This window comes from Scylla paramamosain, chromosome 29 (assembly GCF_035594125.1).
Source record: "Scylla paramamosain isolate STU-SP2022 chromosome 29, ASM3559412v1, whole genome shotgun sequence".
Taxonomy (NCBI): domain Eukaryota; kingdom Metazoa; phylum Arthropoda; class Malacostraca; order Decapoda; family Portunidae; genus Scylla; species Scylla paramamosain.
Window position 1 is genome coordinate 15,958,380 of NC_087179.1, and position 6,000 is coordinate 15,964,379.

The following is a 6,000-nucleotide window of genomic DNA, read 5'->3' on the forward strand; positions in this document are numbered from 1 at the left end:
ATTTTAGCGTATACATAACCATATGTGTCACCAGCTTTTGAAATCGATGATAATAAGCCCAGTTTTATTTTATTTAATTTCTTTATCATTCCAAATTATTTTATTTTCGTCAGACATTCTGTTTTCAAGTCCTCTCATCTTGGGGTATTTTATTTCATTTATTAATTTTTTTCTGCCGTGTTTTCAAAGTTAGTCATGTTCAGCACGTATTGTATTTTCATCTCCGCCACTCCAACACGCACACTCCTCCTCGAGCGCCTACGGGTATGCCGGTCCGTTAAATTAGCGGGTCACACGTTCGCCCTTCAGGCAACCACTTCCTACCGCCGCTGTCAAGGCCTCAAGGTCGACCCCTCCTTGCATCACGCCGGTAGGACCACCACCACCGGGGCCGACTGGCAGGAACAGGGGCCAGATTTTTTTTTTTTTATCTCCCTCTCCCCGTCAAACAAGTTGCTTATGGGAAAGAATGTAGAAATGATATTCGATCGCGGAAGGAAGGAATGCATCGTCGGGAAATGGTACGACCTTGGCACGTGGGTACGGGGCGAAATGTGATAAGGGTTGAGTGAGGTAGAAAAGGAAGTCGTATAAGAGGAAGTCTGACCTCCCTTCCTTAATAAAAAAAAAAAAAAAAAAAAAACAGGAAGGAATAAAAAAAGTCAAGTTCGCGGGGTGCCTCACGGAACTGCCCATATATATCTGTAACGCGGAAGCTGGGAATGGCTGGATATATGGGTCAGTTTTCGATCTGGGGCGTCTGTCTGTTCGGCCTCTATTGACCCAGTGTCGGGGTGGTGAAATAAAACAAGCCAAACATTTGCATCGCCCGCGTTCAAACTTTTATCGCGTCATGAAAGTTAATAGCGTCGACTTCACGCCAAACCGGCGCGTCAGTCCCCAACGCACCCGCTCCCTCGCGTCTTGGGAACTTTCCTCTCCCTCCCTACCTCCCTAAGGGTCAGGAATTCCTCCCCCATCGATTACCGCTGCGAGAGGGGAGGGGGGAAAGTAGAGGCGGCCTGGGGGCTGGAGGGAGGAACTCGGAAGGGGAGAGGAAGGCACTGACAGCCAGTCAATACTATCGCCCCTTCCTTGAGTACTCTCTCTCTCTCTCTCTCTCTCTCTCTCTCTCTCTCTCTCTCTCTCTCTCTCTCTCTCTCTCTCTCTCTCTCTCTCTCTCATACACATTATCGGTAACTACGATTTATATTAAACTATCATGTAAAAAGTAAGAATGTCTGATGTTTGTTGTAATAGAGGTCTAAGTCAAAACTCACTGTATATTCAGGCACTCTTAGGTAACAACACGCCAGAAGAACGCAAGTCTACCAGTAGTATGAAAAAAAAAAAGAACATTAGGTGAATAAAGTATTATGAAGTAATATGGACACAAACCGCAAGAAGCCATGGGACCAAACGTTGCAGTCCCCGTCTAATACATGCATGATAATATCCACCTATCATCGCTACCCATAACCTGATCAACCTAATAAGCGAGTCATTCACGATCACCTTTCACCGTCGTTTTCTCTCTCTCTCTCTCTCTCTCTCTCTCTCTCTCTCTCTCTCTCTCTCTCTCTCTCTCTCTCTCTCTCTCTCTCTCTCTGTTCTTTCTTGTTCTTCTTCTCAGCCTTTTTTTAGCTCGTGTGAATGTCCACCGTAAGAAGTTATTAGAGCAGTAAGGTCACATGGCATACACGGCGGGTGTCGCTCCTAACACGCCGCCCACAACCCGGAACAGGCGCGTTACGAAGCAAGTCAGAATTCATTAAGTTAGCGAAGGGAGGTGCTGTCTCCCGTGCCACATACGCGGAAATGGGTACGCGGTGCACGGCGCGCCAGCCCTGAAGGTTTTACGGAAAAGCTCCCGGGCAAATCACTATGAATGCGGAAGGCTTCACTATGCCAGCCTTCCTGAATTTTTTACGCGGGTCGTCGCGTCCCACCCCCGCGGCATGAACTCCCTGACGCGCTGAAGACACTCGCTCGCTGCTTACGGGATCCGAGTGTCCTCTTACACGCTTCTTGCTAATGAAGGTACACTTGTATTACTTGCACGTTTATTTTTATATCGCGTTTGCAATAAACATCACGTTCTTTTATTAAGCAATGCATTTGTATACAGTTTGCATTTCCAAAATAAAAAAAATTTCAATTCATGCTTTTGGAAAAATTGATATTTATTGAAACCAGTAAGATTTCGATATTTTGAAATTTATATTTTGAGACTGATGGAAACAGTAGTGTAAAGAACACACCGCGGAAAAAAAAGTACGTATTATCATGATCATGTCCCAAACAACTGCAGGAAAATTGATTATATACTAATTACTGACTAACGAATTGTATTGGGCTTGATCGAAATGTATGTCAGTCATAACATTGTGTGTGTGTGTGTGTGTGTGGGTGTGTGTGTGTGTGTGTGTGGGTGTGTGTGTGTGTGAGAAGTGATGTGTTATGTAGTGTGTCCGTGCATGTGTGTGTCTCGCTGGCTGGGAACTTTCCACTGCCGGACGTCTACCTTCTCTCCCCACCCCGCCCCCCCACCTTCCTCTGGCGCCACTCCCAACCTCTCTCTCTCTCTCTCTCTCTCTCTCTCTCTCTCTCTCTCTCTCTCTCTTACACACACACACACAAACACACACAGACCTCAGTAGCGTGCCATCCGTGACATCCAACTACTGAAGGCGCTGAAGGTGCCGGGGATTCGTCCACTTCTCGTTAGGCGCCGCACACCACGCTGCAGGCGCGGCAGGTGTGCGAGGCGCCGAGAAGCACGGACAGTACGCCCCTGCCACACTCACACCAGTACACCACACACACACTTGGAAATTTCCCTCCAGGGGCGTGGCGAGTTCATCCTATCGCTTCCCGCGCGCCGCTAACACTTCCAACTTTCTCGATCCTTCTCACGCTCCTTCACGCCAGTCAGCCAGTCCTCAGGCACTCTGGCACTGACCTCTCCTCAACCCAGGCGGTGCCCTGGGACAGAGGGAAGGGCAGTGCGGCGTCTCACTCTCACTTGTACACAAATTGAGAGATGGTATTTACCGGTAGAGCGGTTGAGACCCTCCTCCAGTGGTGGCAACACAGCAACTGACGGGACCGGCGGCGGCGGCAGGGAATATAGCCGCCCTTCCCCGCCGCTCACCCCCCCACCTTCCACCTCCTCCACTGCCGCCGCCGCCGCCGCCACCGTACTATTGCTTCATATCATGTTTGTTTTTATTTTTGTTTCAACTATCGATCCGCTCCTTTTCCTTCCTGCTGTAAGGCCGAGGTCACCACGCAACAAGTCTCTCCTCACCCCAGGCAAGGACCCGGTGTGCTAACCTTCACCGCTTATGTAACCTGTGATACACGAATTCACACCAGTATTGATTTACTCCAGGCGCACACACACACACATACACACACACCCACACAGACACACAGACACACATGAGGCGTCGCAGTACGCACACACGGAGGCTGACGCACATGCGGAACCTGGGTGCGGATGGTCATGGAGGCTGGTGGTGGTGGTCAAGCGAGGGTGGGGTTAGGTTATCGCTTCCGCTTCAAGGTAAAAAGAGACCCCTCCATAGGGCAAAGGTTAATAGCAGCGAGTCACAGCAAGAAATGATGAAACGCATTGTGACACCCTCCCGTACCACCCTCTGTGCGCGTGGCACTCGCCACCCCCTCTCCCTCTTCCCTCTCCCACGCCGCGTCCCTCACGATGACCATGTAAACAGATGATAATCACGAGCTATAAATAGAACGGGGAATTTTGCTATGAGGAAGATGCGATGAATTAAAGCTGCCAAGAATCTTCCGTGTTTTCGTGTTGTCAGAAATTGCTCCCAAGTCGGTGGGGGATTAGTGATAGAAAAAACACTACTACTACTAGCACTACTACTACTAACAACAACAACAACAACAGCAACAACTACAGCAACAACAACAAAAACAACAGCAACAGCAACAACGGTACAAGGAAGTTATATATATATAAAAAAAAGTCGAAGTGGGATGTAGTGTTATTTCTTCACTTTATTCAGAAGCGCCTCTTAAATAGGCAAGCAAGAACCCGAAGGTCTGTTGATGTTTGATGACGTGACGAAATCTTGCGGTGTAGAGCAATACTGGAAAGTTACGCAACACTCAAAGAAACAACAATAATCCGTTAAGCGCACCAGGTGATTTCGAAAGACTTAAATTATTTGTATTATTTCAAGCTTAAACATTTGCTGCATACATTCATTTATACAAGCATTTATTCACTCTTTATTAATTTGTCAGAGGAGGATTGCGTGACCGGTTGAGTGATCGGTATCCTGGTGCAGTTCTGGGCGAGGGCGTGACAGAATCCTACGCGAATCCTCCGTCCCTCTTCCTAATCCGTTCTGGGAAAGCGTGAGGAGGATTTCAACTTGTGTCCTTCCTGGTAATGGACTCGAGTTCCTAGTCCCTAAAATAGTAAGACGGAAAGGACCCCAGCATTCCTCTTCTTCTTCCTCCTCCTCTTCTTTCTTTTTTCTTTTTTCTTTTTCTTTTTCTTTTTCTTTTTCTTTTCTTTTTCTTCTTCTTCTTCTTCTTCTTCTTCTTCTTCTTCTTCTTCTTCTTCTTCTTCTTCTTCTTCTTCTTCTTCGTCTGTGTCATTGTTGTCTTGGTCTTTTGTTCCTCCTCCTCCTCCTCCTCCTCCTCCTTTACCAGTTGTTGGCCCGTCATAAACCAGTCAGTTAACCATCCAATCAATCCATCAGCCTTCCCTCTGCTTCCTTTTCTTCCTCTTCCTCGTTGCATCCCACACACACAGACGCCGCCACCAGTCACTGTTTTGTCCACATTTTTGTTTACCCGTGGAAGACTAGCGCGGCTCAGCTTAACTTCCTGCTGGACTGCGTGTTTCTTTAAGCGTCCACTTACGAGCCACGCCCTTCCCCGGCCCCCTTAATAAGAGTAAAGGGTTGTAGACACTTCCTGGACCGTGTATGCTCCCCATGATCACTTGATACCGCTCGGCTTTGTGTGTGTGTGTGTGTGTGTGTGTGTGTGTGTGATGTATTGGTGGTTTTCCTTCCCGTGTGCTGTTGTTGTCGTGACGTGTGTGTGTGTGTGTGTGTGTGTGTGTGTGTGTGTGTGTGTGTGTGTGTGTGTGTGTGTGTGTTTCAAGGACTTTCTATTCGTCTTGTTTAGTGATGCAACTGTAGATGTGTGTGTGTGTGTGTGTGTGTGTGTGTGTGTGTGTGTGTGTGTGTGTGTGTGTGTGTGTGTGTGTACGTGTTCGTGGGCACACTTCCGGACATGTATACTCAGGGTTGTGGTTAGAATGAGTTATGTAATATTTGTGGATTTTCTTCTTCCTCTCTTAGAAATCATCGGAAATATCATACAATTGTGGTATTGTGTGTGTGTGTGTGTGTGTGTGTGTGTGTGTGTGTGTGTGTGTGTGTGTGTGTGTGTGTGTGTGTGTGTGTGTGTTTGGTACCCCTTCCTTTTCATTACTACTACTACTACTACTACTACTACTACTACTGATGATGATGATGATGATGTGCATACTGTGTACTATTGTTGTTGCTTTTACTTAATTCATCGCTGTCAAGGAAGGCCATCATTTGTGTCCATTAAGATAAGTATAATTCATCTTAATCTTCTTGTTCTTGTTCCTGTTGTTGTTGTTCTCGTTGTTGTTGTTGATGATGTTTTTTTTCCGTGTACAGTAGCTAGAACAAAATATCTAAAACTACAAAATGTAAGAGCTTCATTATCAAAACATGGCGGGGAGAGAGATAAAAAAATAAAGAAAATAAACACACACACACACACACACACACACACACACACACACACACACACACAGACGTCTTGCTGGTAGTAATATTTCGTCATCACAATATACATATACAAATTTCACCCTTAGTGTGGCAAGCAGTTCAATTTTTTTTTTCCTGAGTGCGAAAGAAGAGCAGACGTGTTGTGTATGTTATCAGAAGCTATTTAAGTTACCCC

General features: G+C 46.6%; 1 protein-coding gene across 1 annotated transcript in view; it reads right to left on the reverse strand.

The window, feature by feature from the left end:
* The window catches only part of LOC135115742 (protein pinocchio-like), a 59,699-nt gene that overhangs the window by 5,066 nt on the left and 48,633 nt on the right, over nt 1-6,000 (reverse strand). The window lies entirely within an intron of this gene.